This window comes from Daphnia pulicaria, chromosome 1, assembly GCF_021234035.1.
Source record: "Daphnia pulicaria isolate SC F1-1A chromosome 1, SC_F0-13Bv2, whole genome shotgun sequence".
NCBI classification, from domain to species: Eukaryota; Metazoa; Arthropoda; class Branchiopoda; order Diplostraca; family Daphniidae; genus Daphnia; species Daphnia pulicaria.
The window spans coordinates 36055757-36082807 of NC_060913.1; the positions used below are offsets into that span (position 1 = coordinate 36055757).

The 27051-nt window shown below is 39.6% G+C and overlaps 1 long non-coding RNA gene, 38 other non-coding genes and 3 pseudogenes across 39 annotated transcripts in view; 1 reads left to right on the forward strand and 41 right to left on the reverse strand.

Moving 5' to 3' along the window:
• Window positions 1-640: 640 nt before the first annotated feature.
• Window positions 641-759, reverse strand: LOC124323051. Its single transcript, XR_006915298.1, has one exon. It is a non-coding gene; the product is annotated as a 5S ribosomal RNA (ribosomal RNA).
• A 748-nt stretch (window positions 760-1507) lies between these two features.
• LOC124323063 lies at window positions 1508-1626 on the reverse strand. The gene has a single exon (XR_006915309.1). It is a non-coding gene; the product is annotated as a 5S ribosomal RNA (ribosomal RNA).
• Window positions 1627-1829: 203 nt separating this feature from the next.
• On the reverse strand, window positions 1830-1952 carry LOC124322955. The gene has a single exon (XR_006915206.1). It is a non-coding gene; the product is annotated as a U5 spliceosomal RNA (small nuclear RNA).
• A 574-nt stretch (window positions 1953-2526) lies between these two features.
• Window positions 2527-2668, reverse strand: LOC124322603. The gene has a single exon (XR_006914876.1). It is a non-coding gene; the product is annotated as a U4 spliceosomal RNA (small nuclear RNA).
• A 404-nt stretch (window positions 2669-3072) lies between these two features.
• Window positions 3073-3162, reverse strand: Trnah-gug. The gene is given in 2 exon segments: window positions 3073-3107; window positions 3126-3162. It is a non-coding gene; the product is annotated as a tRNA-His (tRNA).
• A 192-nt stretch (window positions 3163-3354) lies between these two features.
• LOC124321967 lies at window positions 3355-3518 on the reverse strand. The gene has a single exon (XR_006914327.1). It is a non-coding gene; the product is annotated as a U1 spliceosomal RNA (small nuclear RNA).
• Window positions 3519-4027: 509 nt separating this feature from the next.
• Window positions 4028-4218, reverse strand: LOC124322161. Its single transcript, XR_006914510.1, has one exon. It is a non-coding gene; the product is annotated as a U2 spliceosomal RNA (small nuclear RNA).
• A 510-nt stretch (window positions 4219-4728) lies between these two features.
• On the reverse strand, window positions 4729-4950 carry LOC124322394. The gene has a single exon (XR_006914681.1). It is a non-coding gene; the product is annotated as a small nucleolar RNA U3 (small nucleolar RNA).
• Window positions 4951-5704: 754 nt separating this feature from the next.
• LOC124323074 lies at window positions 5705-5823 on the reverse strand. Its single transcript, XR_006915320.1, has one exon. It is a non-coding gene; the product is annotated as a 5S ribosomal RNA (ribosomal RNA).
• A 748-nt stretch (window positions 5824-6571) lies between these two features.
• Window positions 6572-6690, reverse strand: LOC124323086. Its single transcript, XR_006915331.1, has one exon. It is a non-coding gene; the product is annotated as a 5S ribosomal RNA (ribosomal RNA).
• Window positions 6691-6893: 203 nt separating this feature from the next.
• On the reverse strand, window positions 6894-7016 carry LOC124322796. Its single transcript, XR_006915056.1, has one exon. It is a non-coding gene; the product is annotated as a U5 spliceosomal RNA (small nuclear RNA).
• Window positions 7017-7590: 574 nt separating this feature from the next.
• LOC124322767 lies at window positions 7591-7732 on the reverse strand. The gene has a single exon (XR_006915032.1). It is a non-coding gene; the product is annotated as a U4 spliceosomal RNA (small nuclear RNA).
• Window positions 7733-8136: 404 nt separating this feature from the next.
• On the reverse strand, window positions 8137-8226 carry Trnah-gug. Its single transcript is given in 2 exon segments — window positions 8137-8171; window positions 8190-8226. It is a non-coding gene; the product is annotated as a tRNA-His (tRNA).
• Window positions 8227-8418: 192 nt separating this feature from the next.
• LOC124321968 lies at window positions 8419-8582 on the reverse strand. Its single transcript, XR_006914328.1, has one exon. It is a non-coding gene; the product is annotated as a U1 spliceosomal RNA (small nuclear RNA).
• Window positions 8583-9091: 509 nt separating this feature from the next.
• On the reverse strand, window positions 9092-9267 carry LOC124322321 (annotated as a pseudogene).
• An 849-nt stretch (window positions 9268-10116) lies between these two features.
• LOC124312123 overlaps window positions 10117-27051 on the forward strand; it is a 41609-nt gene continuing 24674 nt past the window's right edge. The window contains exon 1 of the long non-coding RNA XR_006910305.1: window positions 10117-10201. This is a non-coding gene — a long non-coding RNA (uncharacterized LOC124312123). The remainder of the gene's footprint in view (window positions 10202-27051) is intronic.
• LOC124322358 lies at window positions 10366-10503 on the reverse strand (annotated as a pseudogene).
• On the reverse strand, window positions 11014-11235 carry LOC124322395. The gene has a single exon (XR_006914682.1). It is a non-coding gene; the product is annotated as a small nucleolar RNA U3 (small nucleolar RNA).
• Window positions 11990-12108, reverse strand: LOC124323097. The gene has a single exon (XR_006915342.1). It is a non-coding gene; the product is annotated as a 5S ribosomal RNA (ribosomal RNA).
• LOC124323109 lies at window positions 12857-12975 on the reverse strand. Its single transcript, XR_006915353.1, has one exon. It is a non-coding gene; the product is annotated as a 5S ribosomal RNA (ribosomal RNA).
• Window positions 13179-13301, reverse strand: LOC124322797. The gene has a single exon (XR_006915057.1). It is a non-coding gene; the product is annotated as a U5 spliceosomal RNA (small nuclear RNA).
• Window positions 13876-14017, reverse strand: LOC124322604. The gene has a single exon (XR_006914877.1). It is a non-coding gene; the product is annotated as a U4 spliceosomal RNA (small nuclear RNA).
• On the reverse strand, window positions 14422-14511 carry Trnah-gug. The gene is given in 2 exon segments: window positions 14422-14456; window positions 14475-14511. It is a non-coding gene; the product is annotated as a tRNA-His (tRNA).
• Window positions 14704-14867, reverse strand: LOC124321969. The gene has a single exon (XR_006914329.1). It is a non-coding gene; the product is annotated as a U1 spliceosomal RNA (small nuclear RNA).
• LOC124322162 lies at window positions 15377-15567 on the reverse strand. The gene has a single exon (XR_006914511.1). It is a non-coding gene; the product is annotated as a U2 spliceosomal RNA (small nuclear RNA).
• LOC124322396 lies at window positions 16076-16297 on the reverse strand. Its single transcript, XR_006914683.1, has one exon. It is a non-coding gene; the product is annotated as a small nucleolar RNA U3 (small nucleolar RNA).
• Window positions 17052-17170, reverse strand: LOC124321627 (annotated as a pseudogene).
• On the reverse strand, window positions 18028-18146 carry LOC124323120. Its single transcript, XR_006915364.1, has one exon. It is a non-coding gene; the product is annotated as a 5S ribosomal RNA (ribosomal RNA).
• On the reverse strand, window positions 18350-18472 carry LOC124322798. The gene has a single exon (XR_006915058.1). It is a non-coding gene; the product is annotated as a U5 spliceosomal RNA (small nuclear RNA).
• LOC124322606 lies at window positions 19047-19188 on the reverse strand. The gene has a single exon (XR_006914879.1). It is a non-coding gene; the product is annotated as a U4 spliceosomal RNA (small nuclear RNA).
• Window positions 19593-19682, reverse strand: Trnah-gug. The gene is given in 2 exon segments: window positions 19593-19627; window positions 19646-19682. It is a non-coding gene; the product is annotated as a tRNA-His (tRNA).
• On the reverse strand, window positions 19875-20038 carry LOC124321970. Its single transcript, XR_006914330.1, has one exon. It is a non-coding gene; the product is annotated as a U1 spliceosomal RNA (small nuclear RNA).
• LOC124322163 lies at window positions 20548-20738 on the reverse strand. The gene has a single exon (XR_006914512.1). It is a non-coding gene; the product is annotated as a U2 spliceosomal RNA (small nuclear RNA).
• LOC124322397 lies at window positions 21247-21468 on the reverse strand. The gene has a single exon (XR_006914684.1). It is a non-coding gene; the product is annotated as a small nucleolar RNA U3 (small nucleolar RNA).
• On the reverse strand, window positions 22223-22341 carry LOC124323131. The gene has a single exon (XR_006915375.1). It is a non-coding gene; the product is annotated as a 5S ribosomal RNA (ribosomal RNA).
• LOC124323143 lies at window positions 23090-23208 on the reverse strand. Its single transcript, XR_006915386.1, has one exon. It is a non-coding gene; the product is annotated as a 5S ribosomal RNA (ribosomal RNA).
• Window positions 23412-23534, reverse strand: LOC124322799. The gene has a single exon (XR_006915059.1). It is a non-coding gene; the product is annotated as a U5 spliceosomal RNA (small nuclear RNA).
• On the reverse strand, window positions 24109-24250 carry LOC124322607. Its single transcript, XR_006914880.1, has one exon. It is a non-coding gene; the product is annotated as a U4 spliceosomal RNA (small nuclear RNA).
• On the reverse strand, window positions 24655-24744 carry Trnah-gug. Its single transcript is given in 2 exon segments — window positions 24655-24689; window positions 24708-24744. It is a non-coding gene; the product is annotated as a tRNA-His (tRNA).
• Window positions 24937-25100, reverse strand: LOC124322133. Its single transcript, XR_006914484.1, has one exon. It is a non-coding gene; the product is annotated as a U1 spliceosomal RNA (small nuclear RNA).
• LOC124322164 lies at window positions 25610-25800 on the reverse strand. Its single transcript, XR_006914513.1, has one exon. It is a non-coding gene; the product is annotated as a U2 spliceosomal RNA (small nuclear RNA).
• Window positions 26311-26532, reverse strand: LOC124322398. Its single transcript, XR_006914685.1, has one exon. It is a non-coding gene; the product is annotated as a small nucleolar RNA U3 (small nucleolar RNA).

Consider the following 27051-nt stretch of genomic DNA (forward strand, 5'->3'; position numbering starts at 1 on the left):
CTTGACGCACACAGTACATACATTGTCAGGTCTTGCATTTTGTTCATTTATTGAAACACCGAGAAGCTCTTTAATAGTTATAGAACAAGTGACGAGACCAATTTTGGACACAATAAAGAATCCGCGTGCTCATCAAATCAATTTATTACAGTAATGTATTATCGATTGAGAGCCCATTTATCAGCTGGGTGTTTGGCGTGCACCTATAATCCTGCTTCGGGGAGGCTTGGTAGAGTGGATGGCTTGAGTTTAGGAGCCCTGTTTCGTGATACCGCATGTTGATCAGGTGCCCGCACTAAGCTTGACATCAGCATGGATCTGCTAGAGGAATCTAGTAGGTGCAGGTTAGCTAAGGAGGAGCGTAGTGGGTCAGGAGGGAAACCTAGCAGCCAAAAGTTCCCGTGTTCGGCAGTAGTGGGATCGTGCCAGTGAGTGGGCGTCATGCAACAGCCTCAACAAAATAGCCAAACCTCTATCTTTTTTTTTGTCGTTAAAACTACCGAGATCAAACAAACATGCGTTCTACAATATATGGTATCATTAATCAAAGTCCCAGCAATACCCTTTTCAACTAATACCTAAAGAATACATTATATTCCATGTCTCATCTAACTTGGGGAGCAAAAATAAAATTACACCATGCCAACAGCATCCCGTATTCCCAAGCGGTCACCCATCCAAGTACTAACGGGACCCGACATAGCTTAACTTCCGGGAGCTGACGAGACCGGGTGAGTTCTATGTGGTATGGCCGTTGACATCAATTCAGTCGCCATTACCCGACCATATTCGCCTCTAAATCTAGTTCTAATGCTTGCTTACTTTCTGTTCGAAATACACACCAACCTTAGCCAAACAAACGAGGACATATAAGTACATTTGTCAATGGACAACCGAATATAAAATTTGATAATATTTCCAAACGCCACTATTTTTGGCTAACTGTCATTTTTAATTTTCTCGTTCCGGGGATGTCCGATCAATGAGCCAACAATCCAAGTGTCATAAGGCTAACGATTGCTTCCCTTACTTAGCTTGCGTTGCATAAGGATCTCAGAGTCAGAGAGATTAGATAGAGCTGCCCGAAGAAACCACCAACGTACAAGCCTCTCGGCTGTGCCGTGCGCTTCGCGCTTTACTTAGCTTGCGTTGCATAAGGATCTCAGAGCCAGAGAGATTAGATAGAGCTGCCCGAAGAAACCACCAACGTACAAGCCTCTCGGCTGTGCCGTGCGCTTCGCGCACGGCGTTTCAAATATCTTTCAGCAACAAAGAGGTTGGAGGACGTCTAGTAGCCTCTCGGCTGTGCCGTGCGCTTCGCGCACGGCGTTTCAAATATCTTTCAGCAACAAAGAGGTTGGAGGACGTCTAGTAGGCAATATCCAGTAAAAAATACGTTCCTTCCATTTTCAACTAATGCCAAAATAATACATTGTAGTCCATGTAGTATCACCCATCTTGGGAAGCACTTCAATTCAATTGGATTCACAAAAATAAAATAATTCCATGCCAACAGCATCCCGTATTCCCAAGCGGTCACCCATCCAAGTACTAACGGGACCCGACATAGCTTAACTTCCGGGAGCTGACGAGACCGGGTGAGTTCTATGTGGTATGGCCGTTGACATTAAACTAGACGCAATTACCCGACCATATTCGCCTCTAATCTATTACTTGTGCTTGAGATTTATCTTTTTGAAATACACACTAATCTTACCAAAACCACCGAAAAACTATCAGTTTGTCATTTTACAAATGTTGTCAGTATGTAGTAGTAGAATATCTTTGTTTCCGCATACAGACGTTTTTAATTTTTCATTTATTCAAAGTGCCCAATCAGAAGACCGGGCGTTAAAAAAATAAGTCACATAGACTCATCAATGCTCCTAACCACGGAAATCTTTAGTAAAAGGCGAAAGATTTATCCGGGTATTGATTAGAAACCAGAGTAAATAACAGTGGTATGCCTTGTATTTATATTCATTTCAAAATTTTGAAGTGCGCTTGTAAGGTTTTTTTTCGAAACATGCGTTTACATATCAAAATCCTTGTGCAATTCTTTATCAATGGGTACAGTTATTTTAAAGTAAATATCATGTATAAAGCTCGTTAACATGTTTTTGAACGAAACAGTTGTGCGCAGTGTTATTTTTGAAAAAAATGAACGATCTTTATGGTACAAGCCCAACACGTAGGTGGTGGGATCAGATGTTTACCCCGACATTCACCCTACAGCGGTTAACAATTTATTGAACTTCCCCTTTAAACATGGTGGAATCTTTTCACCTTGTCATTTGGAATCACCTTTTCAAATATTTTCCCCGTGTTCACAATGTTCCAACTGACTGATATTAATGGCCTTCAGCGAACGAATTAATCAGCCTTGTCTGACGTGCAATACCAACTAAATGGAAACAAAAATCACTTATACGATTTCACTTTCACCGTTTAATGTTATAAACACACTATGCAACACTCCAATTTTTCTAACTGACTGTAATTTTTTTTTTCTTGTACGCTGAAATGCTCCTGATGGAGCTATCAAAAATTGCCGACGACAAAGATTATTTCACTTCATCGTGGCGGGGTATTGGTTAAAGTTTTCAACTAGCAATAATCACACCTCGGGAGACCCTCATTGGTTATGATATTGCCACTGCGCAAAGCTAAATTATAATCAGAAAAGCAAGTCTACTTAAGCATTTGCTGAATTCGTTCTGCTTGGACGTGTTGGACCAACAATTTCGTTCAGAAATATTCATTTAGATTACCCTAGGCAAATTTTAATTTCCATCTCCCATTGGACTAATACCAACAGGGGACAGTTCATTACATACATGAAATAATTTTTGTCTTAATATCGGGTCAAATACTTGAAATTCTGTAAATGTGTATTTTTCTTCCATACATTTCAACAACTTCCTGCACACACAAAAAAAGGGAGGGGGAATTTCAGGTTTTCATTCCAAATTGTTTTTCACATTATGAACTATTGAAGTGAGCGAGCATTACTTTCCAACCAAACAAAATTTATAGTTAATCTGCGTGTTGACGTGAAAAATCAGTTTTCAGTGCCGTGACCAGGATTCGAACCTGGGTTACTACGGATTCATATCTAGTAGGTACCACAACGTAGGGTCCTAACCACTAGACGATCACGGCCAATCCATTGGCCATGATGATTTATATTAAAGTAGCTAAACATGAATTTCATTACTTTGTTGTTTCTTCCCAGAAAGAAAATCTGATGCTTCGCGTATTCCCAAGCGGTCAACCCTACCGTTTACTAACGGGACCAGATTTAGTTCAACTTCCGGCAGATGACAAGAATTTTTCTTACATTTATAGTGTGTTCAGGGAACGGCGCGAACGCAGTCCCCCACTACCAAAAATTGTACTCCCGAGTTAATCACATTTGGATTAATCGCAAGGGTCAGCCCATCCTTAGTGCAATGGAAAGGCCTCGCCCTGGAGGAACCACCTTGGTGATCATGGTTGCCTCTGAGCCAGGTAAGTATGATTGTGGATGCTTTTTCACTTTGTTTAATACTTTGTATACAGCAGAACAATATTGACAAAGAGTGTTCAAGTATTTGACTGACGTTTAGAGAATACCACCCACTTTCTTTCATCGACTTGAATTACGAACTCGAGCAAAATATAGTAAATAAAGCTCAGTATTTATTTCATGGTCTTGATCTTTGCAAATACTTTTCAAGAAACAAATTGCTTGTTTTTTTTCATTTGGTCGTCCAATTGGCAAATAAGAAAATAAGAAAATCGACTTTTCATATGAAAATACACGCATCTTCATATTTAAAAAAAAAACATCACATCGAAAGATGAACAGTACTAATTAGTTAACACAATCAAGTACGTATTTTTTTATGCTTTTCTTGATATTACGAAAAAAATACAATTAGAAAAAATTACAAACATGTCTACATGACAGTTTTGCAATTATACATGGTCTTTTATTATACGGTGCTAAGACAATTTCTGTTTTATTCAATATGTTCTCCCTCATAGAGGGTGAGCCGATCCCGGAGGTACTGCAATACCGGGTCAACCCGTGGCGGGAGCAGTGCAAGCACTGTATTCCCACCGTATGCCAAAAATCAGTTTAATATTCTGGGGTCCATTTGAACCCGTATCAGATATTAAGCTGATAAGAACAGATACTACACTTTGATCTTAGCCAAAAGGCCGAGAAGCGATAATGTTACAAGGATTACTGCCCAAAATAACCACTGAGGTTCAACACATTTCCGGTGGTGTACGAAGAATACTCATATCACTCAAAACATTCAAGAAATGCTATAAAATATTGAGTTGTTCATTTTTCCAGACGCGACCACTTGATGCTTATAAAGTTCATTTTCATTTGTTTTATTATGCTCATACTGTATTAAGGGAGATACAATTTACGCTGAAGGCGTTGCAAATTTTACTCTCGTTATCACACTAGGTCCTTTTTTTTCAGAATATGGCTTTGCCACGCCACCTGACGACAAAAGCTCTGAACGATAATTAATCATGATTAAATAACAATAACTAAAAGAATGCAATACGATCATAAAGTCATGACACATCCTCAAATTGACCAACCTCACTTTCACAATTTATTTTGCCATACAAGCAGATGATTTAAGGACACGAATACCTGGAATTATTATTAAGATTTATCTCTTTAGATTTTCAAGAATTTAAATTTGTTTTATCATCTCAACCACTCTGAACACGCTAGTTTCCTTCCGCTATTTCACATGGATTTAACGGAAACGGTCCTCAATGACTGTGTTTGATGCTGTCGAGACAGCTACACTCACAGCCTGTTTCACGCTCAGAAACCAGCGTCTTAACTCGTCATCGTGGGTTGAAAGGAGACAAGTTTCTGGTGGGAAACAAGTCAAGATATACTACAGAAATGATCCTGTGAAGTATGATCTTAAATGCAATGTTATTTTGCAGAACTCTAAATAAGGTTTGTACGATCAATGAGCTTTGGCGTAAATTACAGTGCATAGATCGATATTTCGGAATATTAAATTGAGATTTGCAATACTTGACGCACACAGTACATACATTGTCAGGTCTTGCATTTTGTTCATTTATTGAAACACCGAGAAGCTCTTTAATAGTTATAGAACAAGTGACGAGACCAATTTTGGACACAATAAAGAATCCGCGTGCTCATCAAATCAATTTATTACAGTAATGTATTATCGATTGAGAGCCCATTTATCAGCTGGGTGTTTGGCGTGCACCTATAATCCTGCTTCGGGGAGGCTTGGTAGAGTGGATGGCTTGAGTTTAGGAGCCCTGTTTCGTGATACCGCATGTTGATCAGGTGCCCGCACTAAGCTTGACATCAGCATGGATCTGCTAGAGGAATCTAGTAGGTGCAGGTTAGCTAAGGAGGAGCGTAGTGGGTCAGGAGGGAAACCTAGCAGCCAAAAGTTCCCGTGTTCGGCAGTAGTGGGATCGTGCCAGTGAGTGGGCGTCATGCAACAGCCTCAACAAAATAGCCAAACCTCTATCTTTTTTTTTGTCGTTAAAACTACCGAGATCAAACAAACATGCGTTCTACAATATATGGTATCATTAATCAAAGTCCCAGCAATACCCTTTTCAACTAATACCTAAAGAATACATTATATTCCATGTCTCATCTAACTTGGGGAGCAAAAATAAAATTACACCATGCCAACAGCATCCCGTATTCCCAAGCGGTCACCCATCCAAGTACTAACGGGACCCGACATAGCTTAACTTCCGGGAGCTGACGAGACCGGGTGAGTTCTATGTGGTATGGCCGTTGACATCAATTCAGTCGCCATTACCCGACCATATTCGCCTCTAAATCTAGTTCTAATGCTTGCTTACTTTCTGTTCGAAATACACACCAACCTTAGCCAAACAAACGAGGACATATAAGTACATTTGTCAATGGACAACCGAATATAAAATTTGATAATATTTCCAAACGCCACTATTTTTGGCTAACTGTCATTTTTAATTTTCTCGTTCCGGGGATGTCCGATCAATGAGCCAACAATCCAAGTGTCATAAGGCTAACGATTGCTTCCCTTACTTAGCTTGCGTTGCATAAGGATCTCAGAGTCAGAGAGATTAGATAGAGCTGCCCGAAGAAACCACCAACGTACAAGCCTCTCGGCTGTGCCGTGCGCTTCGCGCTTTACTTAGCTTGCGTTGCATAAGGATCTCAGAGCCAGAGAGATTAGATAGAGCTGCCCGAAGAAACCACCAACGTACAAGCCTCTCGGCTGTGCCGTGCGCTTCGCGCACGGCGTTTCAAATATCTTTCAGCAACAAAGAGGTTGGAGGACGTCTAGTAGCCTCTCGGCTGTGCCGTGCGCTTCGCGCACGGCGTTTCAAATATCTTTCAGCAACAAAGAGGTTGGAGGACGTCTAGTAGGCAATATCCAGTAAAAAATACGTTCCTTCCATTTTCAACTAATGCCAAAATAATACATTGTAGTCCATGTAGTATCACCCATCTTGGGAAGCACTTCAATTCAATTGGATTCACAAAAATAAAATAATTCCATGCCAACAGCATCCCGTATTCCCAAGCGGTCACCCATCCAAGTACTAACGGGACCCGACATAGCTTAACTTCCGGGAGCTGACGAGACCGGGTGAGTTCTATGTGGTATGGCCGTTGACATTAAACTAGACGCAATTACCCGACCATATTCGCCTCTAATCTATTACTTGTGCTTGAGATTTATCTTTTTGAAATACACACTAATCTTACCAAAACCACCGAAAAACTATCAGTTTGTCATTTTACAAATGTTGTCAGTATGTAGTAGTAGAATATCTTTGTTTCCGCATACAGACGTTTTTAATTTTTCATTTATTCAAAGTGCCCAATCAGAAGACCGGGCGTTAAAAAAATAAGTCATATAGACTCATCAATGCTCCTAACCACGGAAATCTTTAGTAAAAGGCGAAAGATTTATCCGGGTATTGATTAGAAACCAGAGTAAATAACAGTGGTATGCCTTGTATTTATATTCATTTCAAAATTTTGAAGTGCGCTTGTAAGGTTTTTTTTCGAAACATGCGTTTACATATCAAAATCCTTGTGCAATTCTTTATCAATGGGTACAGTTATTTTAAAGTAAATATCATGTATAAAGCTCGTTAACATGTTTTTGAACGAAACAGTTGTGCGCAGTGTTATTTTTGAAAAAAATGAACGATCTTTATGGTACAAGCCCAACACGTAGGTGGTGGGATCAGATGTTTACCCCGACATTCACCCTACAGCGGTTAACAATTTATTGAACTTCCCCTTTAAACATGGTGGAATCTTTTCACCTTGTCATTTGGAATCACCTTTTCAAATATTTTCCCCGTGTTCACAATGTTCCAACTGACTGATATTAATGGCCTTCAGCGAACGAATTAATCAGCCTTGTCTGACGTGCAATACCAACTAAATGGAAACAAAAATCACTTATACGATTTCACTTTCACCGTTTAATGTTATAAACACACTATGCAACACTCCAATTTTTCTAACTGACTGTAATTTTTTTTTTCTTGTACGCTGAAATGCTCCTGATGGAGCTATCAAAAATTGCCGACGACAAAGATTATTTCACTTCATCGTGGCGGGGTATTGGTTAAAGTTTTCAACTAGCAATAATCACCCCTCGGGAGACCCTCATTGGTTATGATATTGCCACTGCGCAAAGCTAAATTATAATCAGAAAAGCAAGTCTACTTAAGCATTTGCTGAATTCGTTCTGCTTGGACGTGTTGGACCAACAATTTCGTTCAGAAATATTCATTTAGATTACCCTAGGCAAATTTTAATTTCCATCTCCCATTGGACTAATACCAACAGGGGACAGTTCATTACATACATGAAATAATTTTTGTCTTAATATCGGGTCAAATACTTGAAATTCTGTAAATGTGTATTTTTCTTCCATACATTTCAACAACTTCCTGCACACACAAAAAAAGGGAGGGGGAATTTCAGGTTTTCATTCCAAATTGTTTTTCACATTATGAACTATTGAAGTGAGCGAGCATTACTTTCCAACCAAACAAAATTTATAGTTAATCTGCGTGTTGACGTGAAAAATCAGTTTTCAGTGCCGTGACCAGGATTCGAACCTGGGTTACTACGGATTCATATCTAGTAGGTACCACAACGTAGGGTCCTAACCACTAGACGATCACGGCCAATCCATTGGCCATGATGATTTATATTAAAGTAGCTAAACATGAATTTCATTACTTTGTTGTTTCTTCCCAGAAAGAAAATCTGATGCTTCGCGTATTCCCAAGCGGTCAACCCTACCGTTTACTAACGGGACCAGATTTAGTTCAACTTCCGGCAGATGACAAGAATTTTTCTTACATTTATAGTGTGTTCAGGGAACGGCGCGAACGCAGTCCCCCACTACCAAAAATTGTACTCCCGAGTTAATCACATTTGGATTAATCGCAAGGGTCAGCCCATCCTTAGTGCAATGGAAAGGCCTCGCCCTGGAGGAACCACCTTGGTGATCATGGTTGCCTCTGAGCCAGGTAAGTATGATTGTGGATGCTTTTTCACTTTGTTTAATACTTTGTATACAGCAGAACAATATTGACAAAGAGTGTTCAAGTATTTGACTGACGTTTAGAGAATACCACCCACTTTCTTTCATCGACTTGAATTACGAACTCGAGCAAAATATAGTAAATAAAGCTCAGTATTTATTTCATGGTCTTGATCTTTGCAAATACTTTTCAAGAAACAAATTGCTTGTTTTTTTTCATTTGGTCGTCCAATTGGCAAATAAGAAAATAAGAAAATCGACTTTTCATATGAAAATACACGCATCTTCATATTTTAAAAAAAAACATCACATCGAAAGATGAACAGTACTAATTAGTTAACACAATCAAGTACGTATTTTTTTATGCTTTTCTTGATATTACGAAAAAAATACAATTAGAAAAAATTACAAACATGTCTACATGACAGTTTTGCAATTATACATGGTCTTTTATTATACGGTGCTAAGACAATTTCTGTTTTATTCAATATGTTCTCCCTCATAGAGGGTGAGCCGATCCCGGAGGTACTGCAATACCGGGTCAACCCGTGGCGGGAGCAGTGCAAGCACTGTATTCCCACCGTATGCCAAAAATCAGTTTAATATTCTGGGGTCCATTTGAACCCGTATCAGATATTAAGCTGATAAGAACAGATTAAATTGTTTATTGACAATGAATTTTTATCTCAGTACATAGGTGGCTACGCCAGAGGGGAAATTTTCATCAAATGACGGGGCATTTGGGAGAAGAGATGCAAAATCGGCTGACAATGCAGGAGAGTATGTCTACACAGAGAGAGAGTTGCGAGAGGAGTTTTACTCATCATTATTAAGAGTGAGAAGCTGAAAAAGTAGTAGATCGGTGTGGGAAGTCAACGTTGTGGTACAGCCGGCGGAGATGTGGACCCAGGAATCACGTACTTGTGAAGAGTGGACACTTCCGTTCCACACAGCATAGATCAAAGGGAACAAAAAACACCAGGGCATAGCAACAAAAGGTAGAGATAGATCGGTGTGGGAAGTCAACGTTGTGGTACATCCGGCGGAGATTTGGAACCAGGAATCTCGTACGTGTGAAGAGTGGACACTTCCGTTCCACACAGCAGAGATCAAAGGGAACAAAAACAACAGGGCATAGCAACAAAAAACAGTAGGGATCGATCAAGAGGGAGGGCCAATTTTACTTCATGGTGCTTTATCCAGTGTACAGGTGTCAGCAGGCCATCAAGGTAGAGCCATCCAGTTGAAACGGACGGTCAACAGACCATCAAGGAGGAGAAGTGGCAATCCGGTGTGGGAAGTAGAGATCGATCAAGAGGGGGGGCCAATTTTACTTCATGGTGCTTTATCCAGTGTACAGGTGTCAGCAGGCCATCAAGGTAGAGCCATCCAGTTGAAACGGACGGTCAACAGACCATCAAGGAGGAGAAGTGGCAATCCGGTGTGGGAAGTAGAGATAAACAGTAGGGATCGATCAAGAGGGGGGGCCAATTTTACTTCATGGCGCTTTATCCAGTGTACAGGTGTCAGCAGGCCATCAAGGTAGAGCCATCCAGTTGAAACGGACGGTCAACAGACCATCAAGGAGGAGAAGTGGCAATCCGGTGTGGGAAGTCATCTTAGTGGTACATCCGGCGGAGATTTGGACCCAGGAATCACGTACTTGTGAAGAGTGGACACTTCCGTTCCACACAGCATAGATCAAAAGGGAACAAAATCAACAGGGTGTAGCATCAAACGGTAGGGACAATCAAATTTCGGTGCAAAATAAGTCACAGTACGGTTACGGAAAAATAAGAGAAGAAGGTGATCGCTTCAAAGATCCGACACTAGAGGCTAAAAGACAAAGTGTAGGGGAATAACTGATAAGAACAGATACTACACTTTGATCTTAGCCAAAAGGCCGAGAAGCGATAATGTTACAAGGATTACTGCCCAAAATAACCACTGAGGTTCAACACATTTCCGGTGGTGTACGAAGAATACTCATATCACTCAAAACATTCAAGAAATGCTATAAAATATTGAGTTGTTCATTTTTCCAGACGCGACCACTTGATGCTTATAAAGTTCATTTTCATTTGTTTTATTATGCTCATACTGTATTAAGGGAGATACAATTTACGCTGAAGGCGTTGCAAATTTTACTCTCGTTATCACACTAGGTCCTTTTTTTTCAGAATATGGCTTTGCCACGCCACCTGACGACAAAAGCTCTGAACGATAATTAATCATGATTAAATAACAATAACTAAAAGAATGCAATACGATCATAAAGTCATGACACATCCTCAAATTGACCAACCTCACTTTCACAATTTATTTTGCCATACAAGCAGATGATTTAAGGACACGAATACCTGGAATTATTATTAAGATTTATCTCTTTAGATTTTCAAGAATTTAAATTTGTTTTATCATCTCAACCACTCTGAACACGCTAGTTTCCTTCCGCTATTTCACATGGATTTAACGGAAACGGTCCTCAATGACTGTGTTTGATGCTGTCGAGACAGCTACACTCACAGCCTGTTTCACGCTCAGAAACCAGCGTCTTAACTCGTCATCGTGGGTTGAAAGGAGACAAGTTTCTGGTGGGAAACAAGTCAAGATATACTACAGAAATGATCCTGTGAAGTATGATCTTAAATGCAATGTTATTTTGCAGAACTCTAAATAAGGTTTGTACGATCAATGAGCTTTGGCGTAAATTACAGTGCATAGATCGATATTTCGGAATATTAAATTGAGATTTGCAATACTTGACGCACACAGTACATACATTGTCAGGTCTTGCATTTTGTTCATTTATTGAAACACCGAGAAGCTCTTTAATAGTTATAGAACAAGTGACGAGACCAATTTTGGACACAATAAAGAATCCGCGTGCTCATCAAATCAATTTATTACAGTAATGTATTATCGATTGAGAGCCCATTTATCAGCTGGGTGTTTGGCGTGCACCTATAATCCTGCTTCGGGGAGGCTTGGTAGAGTGGATGGCTTGAGTTTAGGAGCCCTGTTTCGTGATACCGCATGTTGATCAGGTGCCCGCACTAAGCTTGACATCAGCATGGATCTGCTAGAGGAATCTAGTAGGTGCAGGTTAGCTAAGGAGGAGCGTAGTGGGTCAGGAGGGAAACCTAGCAGCCAAAAGTTCCCGTGTTCGGCAGTAGTGGGATCGTGCCAGTGAGTGGGCGTCATGCAACAGCCTCAACAAAATAGCCAAACCTCTATCTTTTTTTTTGTCGTTAAAACTACCGAGATCAAACAAACATGCGTTCTACAATATATGGTATCATTAATCAAAGTCCCAGCAATACCCTTTTCAACTAATACCTAAAGAATACATTATATTCCATGTCTCATCTAACTTGGGGAGCAAAAATAAAATTACACCATGCCAACAGCATCCCGTATTCCCAAGCGGTCACCCATCCAAGTACTAACGGGACCCGACATAGCTTAACTTCCGGGAGCTGACGAGACCGGGTGAGTTCTATGTGGTATGGCCGTTGACATCAATTCAGTCGCCATTACCCGACCATATTCGCCTCTAAATCTAGTTCTAATGCTTGCTTACTTTCTGTTCGAAATACACACCAACCTTAGCCAAACAAACGAGGACATATAAGTACATTTGTCAATGGACAACCGAATATAAAATTTGATAATATTTCCAAACGCCACTATTTTTGGCTAACTGTCATTTTTAATTTTCTCGTTCCGGGGATGTCCGATCAATGAGCCAACAATCCAAGTGTCATAAGGCTAACGATTGCTTCCCTTACTTAGCTTGCGTTGCATAAGGATCTCAGAGTCAGAGAGATTAGATAGAGCTGCCCGAAGAAACCACCAACGTACAAGCCTCTCGGCTGTGCCGTGCGCTTCGCGCTTTACTTAGCTTGCGTTGCATAAGGATCTCAGAGCCAGAGAGATTAGATAGAGCTGCCCGAAGAAACCACCAACGTACAAGCCTCTCGGCTGTGCCGTGCGCTTCGCGCACGGCGTTTCAAATATCTTTCAGCAACAAAGAGGTTGGAGGACGTCTAGTAGCCTCTCGGCTGTGCCGTGCGCTTCGCGCACGGCGTTTCAAATATCTTTCAGCAACAAAGAGGTTGGAGGACGTCTAGTAGGCAATATCCAGTAAAAAATACGTTCCTTCCATTTTCAACTAATGCCAAAATAATACATTGTAGTCCATGTAGTATCACCCATCTTGGGAAGCACTTCAATTCAATTGGATTCACAAAAATAAAATAATTCCATGCCAACAGCATCCCGTATTCCCAAGCGGTCACCCATCCAAGTACTAACGGGACCCGACATAGCTTAACTTCCGGGAGCTGACGAGACCGGGTGAGTTCTATGTGGTATGGCCGTTGACATTAAACTAGACGCAATTACCCGACCATATTCGCCTCTAATCTATTACTTGTGCTTGAGATTTATCTTTTTGAAATACACACTAATCTTACCAAAACCACCGAAAAACTATCAGTTTGTCATTTTACAAATGTTGTCAGTATGTAGTAGTAGAATATCTTTGTTTCCGCATACAGACGTTTTTAATTTTTCATTTATTCAAAGTGCCCAATCAGAAGACCGGGCGTTAAAAAAATAAGTCATATAGACTCATCAATGCTCCTAACCACGGAAATCTTTAGTAAAAGGCGAAAGATTTATCCGGGTATTGATTAGAAACCAGAGTAAATAACAGTGGTATGCCTTGTATTTATATTCATTTCAAAATTTTGAAGTGCGCTTGTAAGGTTTTTTTTCGAAACATGCGTTTACATATCAAAATCCTTGTGCAATTCTTTATCAATGGGTACAGTTATTTTAAAGTAAATATCATGTATAAAGCTCGTTAACATGTTTTTGAACGAAACAGTTGTGCGCAGTGTTATTTTTGAAAAAAATGAACGATCTTTATGGTACAAGCCCAACACGTAGGTGGTGGGATCAGATGTTTACCCCGACATTCACCCTACAGCGGTTAACAATTTATTGAACTTCCCCTTTAAACATGGTGGAATCTTTTCACCTTGTCATTTGGAATCACCTTTTCAAATATTTTCCCCGTGTTCACAATGTTCCAACTGACTGATATTAATGGCCTTCAGCGAACGAATTAATCAGCCTTGTCTGACGTGCAATACCAACTAAATGGAAACAAAAATCACTTATACGATTTCACTTTCACCGTTTAATGTTATAAACACACTATGCAACACTCCAATTTTTCTAACTGACTGTAATTTTTTTTTTCTTGTACGCTGAAATGCTCCTGATGGAGCTATCAAAAATTGCCGACGACAAAGATTATTTCACTTCATCGTGGCGGGGTATTGGTTAAAGTTTTCAACTAGCAATAATCACACCTCGGGAGACCCTCATTGGTTATGATATTGCCACTGCGCAAAGCTAAATTATAATCAGAAAAGCAAGTCTACTTAAGCATTTGCTGAATTCGTTCTGCTTGGACGTGTTGGACCAACAATTTCGTTCAGAAATATTCATTTAGATTACCCTAGGCAAATTTTAATTTCCATCTCCCATTGGACTAATACCAACAGGGGACAGTTCATTACATACATGAAATAATTTTTGTCTTAATATCGGGTCAAATACTTGAAATTCTGTAAATGTGTATTTTTCTTCCATACATTTCAACAACTTCCTGCACACACAAAAAAAGGGAGGGGGAATTTCAGGTTTTCATTCCAAATTGTTTTTCACATTATGAACTATTGAAGTGAGCGAGCATTACTTTCCAACCAAACAAAATTTATAGTTAATCTGCGTGTTGACGTGAAAAATCAGTTTTCAGTGCCGTGACCAGGATTCGAACCTGGGTTACTACGGATTCATATCTAGTAGGTACCACAACGTAGGGTCCTAACCACTAGACGATCACGGCCAATCCATTGGCCATGATGATTTATATTAAAGTAGCTAAACATGAATTTCATTACTTTGTTGTTTCTTCCCAGAAAGAAAATCTGATGCTTCGCGTATTCCCAAGCGGTCAACCCTACCGTTTACTAACGGGACCAGATTTAGTTCAACTTCCGGCAGATGACAAGAATTTTTCTTACATTTATAGTGTGTTCAGGGAACGGCGCGAACGCAGTCCCCCACTACCAAAAATTGTACTCCCGAGTTAATCACATTTGGATTAATCGCAAGGGTCAGCCCATCCTTAGTGCAATGGAAAGGCCTCGCCCTGGAGGAACCACCTTGGTGATCATGGTTGCCTCTGAGCCAGGTAAGTATGATTGTGGATGCTTTTTCACTTTGTTTAATACTTTGTATACAGCAGAACAATATTGACAAAGAGTGTTCAAGTATTTGACTGACGTTTAGAGAATACCACCCACTTTCTTTCATCGACTTGAATTACGAACTCGAGCAAAATATAGTAAATAAAGCTCAGTATTTATTTCATGGTCTTGATCTTTGCAAATACTTTTCAAGAAACAAATTGCTTGTTTTTTTTCATTTGGTCGTCCAATTGGCAAATAAGAAAATAAGAAAATCGACTTTTCATATGAAAATACACGCATCTTCATATTTTAAAAAAAAACATCACATCGAAAGATGAACAGTACTAATTAGTTAACACAATCAAGTACGTATTTTTTTATGCTTTTCTTGATATTACGAAAAAAATACAATTAGAAAAAATTACAAACATGTCTACATGACAGTTTTGCAATTATACATGGTCTTTTATTATACGGTGCTAAGACAATTTCTGTTTTATTCAATATGTTCTCCCTCATAGAGGGTGAGCCGATCCCGGAGGTACTGCAATACCGGGTCAACCCGTGGCGGGAGCAGTGCAAGCACTGTATTCCCACCGTATGCCAAAAATCAGTTTAATATTCTGGGGTCCATTTGAACCCGTATCAGATATTAAGCTGATAAGAACAGATACTACACTTTGATCTTAGCCAAAAGGCCGAGAAGCGATAATGTTACAAGGATTACTGCCCAAAATAACCACTGAGGTTCAACACATTTCCGGTGGTGTACGAAGAATACTCATATCACTCAAAACATTCAAGAAATGCTATAAAATATTGAGTTGTTCATTTTTCCAGACGCGACCACTTGATGCTTATAAAGTTCATTTTCATTTGTTTTATTATGCTCATACTGTATTAAGGGAGATACAATTTACGCTGAAGGCGTTGCAAATTTTACTCTCGTTATCACACTAGGTCCTTTTTTTTCAGAATATGGCTTTGCCACGCCACCTGACGACAAAAGCTCTGAACGATAATTAATAATGACTAAATAACAATAACTAAAAGAATGCAATACGATCATAAAGTCATGACACATCCTCAAATTGACCAACCTCACTTTCACAATTTATTTTGCCATACAAGCAGATGATTTAAGGACACGAATACCTGGAATTATTATTAAGATTTATCTCTAGATTTTCAAGAATTTAAATTTGTTTTATCATCTCAACCACTCTGAACACGCTAGTTTCCTTCCGCTATTTCACATGGATTTAACGGAAACGGTCCTCAATGACTGTGTTTGATGCTGTCGAGACAGCTACACTCACAGCCTGTTTCACGCTCAGAAACCAGCGTCTTAACTCGTCATCGTGGGTTGAAAGGAGACAAGTTTCTGGTGGGAAACAAGTCAAGATATACTACAGAAATGATCCTGTGAAGTATGATCTTAAATGCAATGTTATTTTGCAGAACTCTAAATAAGGTTTGTACGATCAATGAGCTTTGGCGTAAATTACAGTGCATAGATCGATATTTCGGAATATTAAATTGAGATTTGCAATACTTGACGCACACAGTACATACATTGTCAGGTCTTGCATTTTGTTCATTTATTGAAACACCGAGAAGCTCTTTAATAGTTATAGAACAAGTGACGAGACCAATTTTGGACACAATAAAGAATCCGCGTGCTCATCAAATCAATTTATTACAGTAATGTATTATCGATTGAGAGCCCATTTATCAGCTGGGTGTTTGGCGTGCACCTATAATCCTGCTTCGGGGAGGCTTGGTAGAGTGGATGGCTTGAGTTTAGGAGCCCTGTTTCGTGATACCGCATGTTGATCAGGTGCCCGCACTAAGCTTGACATCAGCATGGATCTGCTAGAGGAATCTAGTAGGTGCAGGTTAGCTAAGGAGGAGCGTAGTGGGTCAGGAGGGAAACCTAGCAGCCAAAAGTTCCCGTGTTCGGCAGTAGTGGGATCGTGCCAGTGAGTGGGCGTCATGCAACAGCCTCAACAAAATAGCCAAACCTCTATCTTTTTTTTTGTCGTTAAAACTACCGAGATCAAACAAACATGCGTTCTACAATATATGGTATCATTAATCAAAGTCCCAGCAATACCCTTTTCAACTAATACCTAAAGAATACATTATATTCCATGTCTCATCTAACTTGGGGAGCAAAAATAAAATTACACCATGCCAACAGCATCCCGTATTCCCAAGCGGTCACCCATCCAAGTACTAACGGCACCCGACATAGCTTAACTTCCGGGAGCTGCCGAGACCGGGTGAGTTCTATGTGGTATGGCCGTTGACATCAATTCAGTCGCCATTACCCGACCATATTCGCCTCTAAATCTAGTTCTAATGCTTGCTTACTTTCTGTTCGAAATACACACCAACCTTAGCCAAACAAACGAGGACATATAAGTACATTTGTCAATGGACAACCGAATATAAAATTTGATAATATTTCCAAACGCCACTATTTTTGGCTAACTGTCATTTTTAATTTTCTCGTTCCGGGGATGTCCGATCAATGAGCCAACAATCCAAGTGTCATAAGGCTAACGATTGCTTCCCTTACTTAGCTTGCGTTGCATAAGGATCTCAGAGTCAGAGAGATTAGATAGAGCTGCCCGAAGAAACCACCAACGTACAAGCCTCTCGGCTGTGCCGTGCGCTTCGCGCTTTACTTAGCTTGCGTTGCATAAGGATCTCAGAGCCAGAGAGATTAGATAGAGCTGCCCGAAGAAACCACCAACGTACAAGCCTCTCGGCTGTGCCGTGCGCTTCGCGCTTTACTTAGCTTGCGTTGCATAAGGATCTCAGAGCCAGAGAGATTAGATAGAGCTGCCCGAAGAAACCACCAACGTACAAGCCTCTCGGCTGTGCCGTGCGCTTCGCGCACGGCGTTTCAAATATCTTTCAGCAACAAAGAGGTTGGAGGACGTCTAGTAGCCTCTCGGCTGTGCCGTGCGCTTCGCGCACGGCGTTTCAAATATCTTTCAGCAACAAAGAGGTTGGAGGACGTCTAGTAGGCAATATCCAGTAAAAAATACGTTCCTTCCATTTTCAACTAATGCCAAAATAATACATTGTAGTCCATGTAGTATCACCCATCTTGGGAAGCACTTCAATTCAATTGGATTCACAAAAATAAAATAATTCCATGCCAACAGCATCCCGTATTCCCAAGCGGTCACCCATCCAAGTACTAACGGGACCCGACATAGCTTAACTTCCGGGAGCTGACGAGACCGGGTGAGTTCTATGTGGTATGGCCGTTGACATTAAACTAGACGCAATTACCCGACCATATTCGCCTCTAATCTATTACTTGTGCTTGAGATTTATCTTTTTGAAATACACACTAATCTTACCAAAACCACCGAAAAACTATCAGTTTGTCATTTTACAAATGTTGTCAGTATGTAGTAGTAGAATATCTTTGTTTCCGCATACAGACGTTTTTAATTTTTCATTTATTCAAAGTGCCCAATCAGAAGACCGGGCGTTAAAAAAATAAGTCATATAGACTCATCAATGCTCCTAACCACGGAAATCTTTAGTAAAAGGCGAAAGATTTATCCGGGTATTGATTAGAAACCAGAGTAAATAACAGTGGTATGCCTTGTATTTATATTCATTTCAAAATTTTGAAGTGCGCTTGTAAGGTTTTTTTTCGAAACATGCGTTTACATATCAAAATCCTTGTGCAATTCTTTATCAATGGGTACAGTTATTTTAAAGTAAATATCATGTATAAAGCTCGTTAACATGTTTTTGAACGAAACAGTTGTGCGCAGTGTTATTTTTGAAAAAAATGAACGATCTTTATGGTACAAGCCCAACACGTAGGTGGTGGGATCAGATGTTTACCCCGACATTCACCCTACAGCGGTTAACAATTTATTGAACTTCCCCTTTAAACATGGTGGAATCTTTTCACCTTGTCATTTGGAATCACCTTTTCAAATATTTTCCCCGTGTTCACAATGTTCCAACTGACTGATATTAATGGCCTTCAGCGAACGAATTAATCAGCCTTGTCTGACGTGCAATACCAACTAAATGGAAACAAAAATCACTTATACGATTTCACTTTCACCGTTTAATGTTATAAACACACTATGCAACACTCCAATTTTTCTAACTGACTGTAATTTTTTTTTTCTTGTACGCTGAAATGCTCCTGATGGAGCTATCAAAAATTGCCGACGACAAAGATTATTTCACTTCATCGTGGCGGGGTATTGGTTAAAGTTTTCAACTAGCAATAATCACACCTCGGGAGACCCTCATTGGTTATGATATTGCCACTGCGCAAAGCTAAATTATAATCAGAAAAGCAAGTCTACTTAAGCATTTGCTGAATTCGTTCTGCTTGGACGTGTTGGACCAACAATTTCGTTCAGAAATATTCATTTAGATTACCCTAGGCAAATTTTAATTTCCATCTCCCATTGGACTAATACCAACAGGGGACAGTTCATTACATACATGAAATAATTTTTGTCTTAATATCGGGTCAAATACTTGAAATTCTGTAAATGTGTATTTTTCTTCCATACATTTCAACAACTTCCTGCACACACAAAAAAAGGGAGGGGGAATTTCAGGTTTTCATTCCAAATTGTTTTTCACATTATGAACTATTGAAGTGAGCGAGCATTACTTTCCAACCAAACAAAATTTATAGTTAATCTGCGTGTTGACGTGAAAAATCAGTTTTCAGTGCCGTGACCAGGATTCGAACCTGGGTTACTACGGATTCATATCTAGTAGGTACCACAACGTAGGGTCCTAACCACTAGACGATCACGGCCAATCCATTGGCCATGATGATTTATATTAAAGTAGCTAAACATGAATTTCATTACTTTGTTGTTTCTTCCCAGAAAGAAAATCTGATGCTTCGCGTATTCCCAAGCGGTCAACCCTACCGTTTACTAACGGGACCAGATTTAGTTCAACTTCCGGCAGATGACAAGAATTTTTCTTACATTTATAGTGTGTTCAGGGAACGGCGCGAACGCAGTCCCCCACTACCAAAAATTGTACTCCCGAGTTAATCACATTTGGATTAATCGCAAGGGTCAGCCCATCCTTAGTGCAATGGAAAGGCCTCGCCCTGGAGGAACCACCTTGGTGATCATGGTTGCCTCTGAGCCAGGTAAGTATGATTGTGGATGCTTTTTCACTTTGTTTAATACTTTGTATACAGCAGAACAATATTGACAAAGAGTGTTCAAGTATTTGACTGACGTTTAGAGAATACCACCCACTTTCTTTCATCGACTTGAATTACGAACTCGAGCAAAATATAGTAAATAAAGCTCAGTATTTATTTCATGGTCTTGATCTTTGCAAATACTTTTCAAGAAACAAATTGCTTGTTTTTTTTCATTTGGTCGTCCAATTGGCAAATAAGAAAATAAGAAAATCGACTTTTCATATGAAAATACACGCATCTTCATATTAAAAAAAAAAACATCACATCGAAAGATGAACAGTACTAATTAGTTAACACAATCAAGTACGTATTTTTTTATGCTTTTCTTGATATTACGAAAAAAATACAATTAGAAAAAATTACAAACATGTCTACATGACAGTTTTGCAATTATACATGGTCTTTTATTATACGGTGCTAAGACAATTTCTGTTTTATTCAATATGTTCTCCCTCATAGAGGGTGAGCCGATCCCGGAGGTACTGCAATACCGGGTCAACCCGTGGCGGGAGCAGTGCAAGCACTGTATTCCCACCGTATGCCAAAAATCAGTTTAATATTCTGGGGTCCATTTGAACCCGTATCAGATATTAAGCTGATAAGAACAGATACTACACTTTGATCTTAGCCAAAAGGCCGAGAAGCGATAATGTTACAAGGATTACTGCCCAAAATAACCACTGAGGTTCAACACATTTCCGGTGGTGTACGAAGAATACTCATATCACTCAAAACATTCAAGAAATGCTATAAAATATTGAGTTGTTCATTTTTCCAGACGCGACCACTTGATGCTTATAAAGTTCATTTTCATTTGTTTTATTATGCTCATACTGTATTAAGGGAGATACAATTTACGCTGAAGGCGTTGCAAATTTTACTCTCGTTATCACACTAGGTCCTTTTTTTTCAGAATATGGCTTTGCCACGCCACCTGACGACAAAAGCTCTGAACGATAATTAATCATGATTAAATAACAATAACTAAAAGAATGCAATACGATCATAAAGTCATGACACATCCTCAAATTGACCAACCTCACTTTCACAATTTATTTTGCCATACAAGCAGATGATTTAAGGACACGAATACCTGGAATTATTATTAAGATTTATCTCTAGATTTTCAAGAATTTAAATTTGTTTTATCATCTCAACCACTCTGAACACGCTAGTTTCCTTCCGCTATTTCACATGGATTTAACGGAAACGGTCCTCAATGACTGTGTTTGATGCTGTCGAGACAGCTACACTCACAGCCTGTTTCACGCTCAGAAACCAGCGTCTTAACTCGTCATCGTGGGTTGAAAGGAGACAAGTTTCTGGTGGGAAACAAGTCAAGATATACTACAGAAATGATCCTGTGAAGTATGATCTTAAATGCAATGTTATTTTGCAGAACTCTAAATAAGGTTTGTACGATCAATGAGCTTTGGCGTAAATTACAGTGCATAGATCGATATTTCGGAATATTAAATTGAGATTTGCAATACTTGACGCACACAGTACATACATTGTCAGGTCTTGCATTTTGTTCATTTATTGAAACACCGAGAAGCTCTTTAATAGTTATAGAACAAGTGACGAGACCAATTTTGGACACAATAAAGAATCCGCGTGCTCATCAAATCAATTTATTACAGTAATGTATTATCGATTGAGAGCCCATTTATCAGCTGGGTGTTTGGCGTGCACCTATAATCCTGCTTCGGGGAGGCTTGGTAGAGTGGATGGCTTGAGTTTAGGAGCCCTGTTTCGTGATACCGCATGTTGATCAGGTGCCCGCACTAAGCTTGACATCAGCATGGATCTGCTAGAGGAATCTAGTAGGTGCAGGTTAGCTAAGGAGGAGCGTAGTGGGTCAGGAGGGAAACCTAGCAGCCAAAAGTTCCCGTGTTCGGCAGTAGTGGGATCGTGCCAGTGAGTGGGCGTCATGCAACAGCCTCAACAAAATAGCCAAACCTCTATCTTTTTTTTTGTCGTTAAAACTACCGAGATCAAACAAACATGCGTTCTACAATATATGGTATCATTAATCAAAGTCCCAGCAATACCCTTTTCAACTAATACCTAAAGAATACATTATATTCCATGTCTCATCTAACTTGGGGAGCAAAAATAAAATTACACCATGCCAACAGCATCCCGTATTCCCAAGCGGTCACCCATCCAAGTACTAACGGGACCCGACATAGCTTAACTTCCGGGAGCTGACGAGACCGGGTGAGTTCTATGTGGTATGGCCGTTGACATCAATTCAGTCGCCATTACCCGACCATATTCGCCTCTAAATCTAGTTCTAATGCTTGCTTACTTTCTGTTCGAAATACACACCAACCTTAGCCAAACAAACGAGGACATATAAGTACATTTGTCAATGGACAACCGAATATAAAATTTGATAATATTTCCAAACGCCACTATTTTTGGCTAACTGTCATTTTTAATTTTCTCGTTCCGGGGATGTCCGATCAATGAGCCAACAATCCAAGTGTCATAAGGCTAACGATTGCTTCCCTTACTTAGCTTGCGTTGCATAAGGATCTCAGAGTCAGAGAGATTAGATAGAGCTGCCCGAAGAAACCACCAACGTACAAGCCTCTCGGCTGTGCCGTGCGCTTCGCGCTTTACTTAGCTTGCGTTGCATAAGGATCTCAGAGCCAGAGAGATTAGATAGAGCTGCCCGAAGAAACCACCAACGTACAAGCCTCTCGGCTGTGCCGTGCGCTTCGCGCACGGCGTTTCAAATATCTTTCAGCAACAAAGAGGTTGGAGGACGTCTAGTAGCCTCTCGGCTGTGCCGTGCGCTTCGCGCACGGCGTTTCAAATATCTTTCAGCAACAAAGAGGTTGGAGGACGTCTAGTAGGCAATATCCAGTAAAAAATACGTTCCTTCCATTTTCAACTAATGCCAAAATAATACATTGTAGTCCATGTAGTATCACCCATCTTGGGAAGCACTTCAATTCAATTGGATTCACAAAAATAAAATAATTCCATGCCAACAGCATCCCGTATTCCCAAGCGGTCACCCATCCAAGTACTAACGGGACCCGACATAGCTTAACTTCCGGGAGCTGACGAGACCGGGTGAGTTCTATGTGGTATGGCCGTTGACATTAAACTAGACGCAATTACCCGACCATATTCGCCTCTAATCTATTACTTGTGCTTGAGATTTATCTTTTTGAAATACACACTAATCTTACCAAAACCACCGAAAAACTATCAGTTTGTCATTTTACAAATGTTGTCAGTATGTAGTAGTAGAATATCTTTGTTTCCGCATACAGACGTTTTTAATTTTTCATTTATTCAAAGTGCCCAATCAGAAGACCGGGCGTTAAAAAAATAAGTCATATAGACTCATCAATGCTCCTAACCACGGAAATCTTTAGTAAAAGGCGAAAGATTTATCCGGGTATTGATTAGAAACCAGAGTAAATAACAGTGGTATGCCTTGTATTTATATCCATTTCAAAATTTTGAAGTGCGCTTGTAAGGTTTTTTTTCGAAACATGCGTTTACATATCAAAATCCTTGTGCAATTCTTTATCAATGGGTACAGTTATTTTAAAGTAAATATCATGTATAAAGCTCGTTAACATGTTTTTGAACGAAACAGTTGTGCGCAGTGTTATTTTTGAAAAAAATGAACGATCTTTATGGTACAAGCCCAACACGTAGGTGGTGGGATCAGATGTTTACCCCGACATTCACCCTACAGCGGTTAACAATTTATTGAACTTCCCCTTTAAACATGGTGGAATCTTTTCACCTTGTCATTTGGAATCACCTTTTCAAATATTTTCCCCGTGTTCACAATGTTCCAACTGACTGATATTAATGGCCTTCAGCGAACGAATTAATCAGCCTTGTCTGACGTGCAATACCAACTAAATGGAAACAAAAATCACTTATACGATTTCACTTTCACCGTTTAATGTTATAAACACACTATGCAACACTCCAATTTTTCTAACTGACTGTAATTTTTTTTTTCTTGTACGCTGAAATGCTCCTGATGGAGCTATCAAAAATTGCCGACGACAAAGATTATTTCACTTCATCGTGGCGGGGTATTGGTTAAAGTTTTCAACTAGCAATAATCACACCTCGGGAGACCCTCATTGGTTATGATATTGCCACTGCGCAAAGCTAAATTATAATCAGAAAAGCAAGTCTACTTAAGCATTTGCTGAATTCGTTCTGCTTGGACGTGTTGGACCAACAATTTCGTTCAGAAATATTCATTTAGATTACCCTAGGCAAATTTTAATTTCCATCTCCCATTGGACTAATACCAACAGGGGACAGTTCATTACATACATGAAATAATTTTTGTCTTAATATCGGGTCAAATACTTGAAATTCTGTAAATGTGTATTTTTCTTCCATACATTTCAACAACTTCCTGCACACACAAAAAAAGGGAGGGGGAATTTCAGGTTTTCATTCCAAATTGTTTTTCACATTATGAACTATTGAAGTGAGCGAGCATTACTTTCCAACCAAACAAAATTTATAGTTAATCTGCGTGTTGACGTGAAAAATCAGTTTTCAGTGCCGTGACCAGGATTCGAACCTGGGTTACTACGGATTCATATCTAGTAGGTACCACAACGTAGGGTCCTAACCACTAGACGATCACGGCCAATCCATTGGCCATGATGATTTATATTAAAGTAGCTAAACATGAATTTCATTACTTTGTTGTTTCTTCCCAGAAAGAAAATCTGATGCTTCGCGTATTCCCAAGCGGTCAACCCTACCGTTTACTAACGGGACCAGATTTAGTTCAACTTCCGGCAGATGACAAGAATTTTTCTTACATTTATAGTGTGTTCAGGGAACGGCGCGAACGCAGTCCCCCACTACCAAAAATTGTACTCCCGAGTTAATCACATTTGGATTAATCGCAAGGGTCAGCCCATCCTTAGTGCAATGGAAAGGCCTCGCCCTGAAGGAACCACCTTGGTGATCATGGTTGCCTCTGAGCCAGGTAAGTATGATTGTGGATGCTTTTTCACTTTGTTTAATACTTTGTATACAGCAGAACAATATTGACAAAGAGTGTTCAAGTATTTGACTGACGTTTAGAGAATACCACCCACTTTCTTTCATCGACTTGAATTACGAACTCGAGCAAAATATAGTAAATAAAGCTCAGTATTTATTTCATGGTCTTGATCTTTGCAAATACTTTTCAAGAAACAAATTGCTTGTTTTTTTTCATTTGGTCGTCCAATTGGCAAATAAGAAAATAAGAAAATCGACTTTTCATATGAAAATACACGCATCTTCATATTTAAAAAAAAAACATCACATCGAAAGATGAACAGTACTAATTAGTTAACACAATCAAGTACGTATTTTTTTATGCTTTTCTTGATATTACGAAAAAAATACAATTAGAAAAAATTACAAACATGTCTACATGACAGTTTTGCAATTATACATGGTCTTTTATTATACGGTGCTAAGACAATTTCTGTTTTATTCAATATGTTCTCCCTCATAGAGGGTGAGCCGATCCCGGAGGTACTGCAATACCGGGTCAACCCGTGGCGGGAGCAGTGCAAGCACTGTATTCCCACCGTATGCCAAAAATCAGTTTAATATTCTGGGGTCCATTTGAACCCGTATCAGATATTAAGCTGATAAGAACAGATACTACACTTTGATCTTAGCCAAAAGGCCGAGAAGCGATAATGTTACAAGGATTACTGCCCAAAATAACCACTGAGGTTCAACACATTTCCGGTGGTGTACGAAGAATACTCATATCACTCAAAACATTCAAGAAATGCTATAAAATATTGAGTTGTTCATTTTTCCAGACGCGACCACTTGATGCTTATAAAGTTCATTTTCATTTGTTTTATTATGCTCATACTGTATTAAGGGAGATACAATTTACGCTGAAGGCGTTGCAAATTTTACTCTCGTTATCACACTAGGTCCTTTTTTTTCAGAATATGGCTTTGCCACGCCACCTGACGACAAAAGCTCTGAACGATAATTAATCATGATTAAATAACAATAACTAAAAGAATGCAATACGATCATAAAGTCATGACACATCCTCAAATTGACCAACCTCACTTTCACAATTTATTTTGCCATACAAGCAGATGATTTAAGGACACGAATACCTGGAATTATTATTAAGATTTATCTCTTTAGATTTTCAAGAATTTAAATTTGTTTTATCATCTCAACCACTCTGAACACGCTAGTTTCCTTCCGCTATTTCACATGGATTTAACGGAAACGGTCCTCAATGACTGTGTTTGATGCTGTCGAGACAGCTACACTCACAGCCTGTTTCACGCTCAGAAACCAGCGTCTTAACTCGTCATCGTGGGTTGAAAGGAGACAAGTTTCTGGTGGGAAACAAGTCAAGATATACTACAGAAATGATCCTGTGAAGTATGATCTTAAATGCAATGTTATTTTGCAGAACTCTAAATAAGGTTTGTACGATCAATGAGCTTTGGCGTAAATTACAGTGCATAGATCGATATTTCGGAATATTAAATTGAGATTTGCAATACTTGACGCACACAGTACATACATTGTCAGGTCTTGCATTTTGTTCATTTATTGAAACACCGAGAAGCTCTTTAATAGTTATAGAACAAGTGACGAGACCAATTTTGGACACAATAAAGAATCCGCGTGCTCATCAAATCAATTTATTACAGTAATGTATTATCGATTGAGAGCCCATTTATCAGCTGGGTGTTTGGCGTGCACCTATAATCCTGCTTCGGGGAGGCTTGGTAGAGTGGATGGCTTGAGTTTAGGAGCCCTGTTTCGTGATACCGCATGTTGATCAGGTGCCCGCACTAAGCTTGACATCAGCATGGATCTGCTAGAGGAATCTAGTAGGTGCAGGTTAGCTAAGGAGGAGCGTAGTGGGTCAGGAGGGAAACCTAGCAGCCAAAAGTTCCCGTGT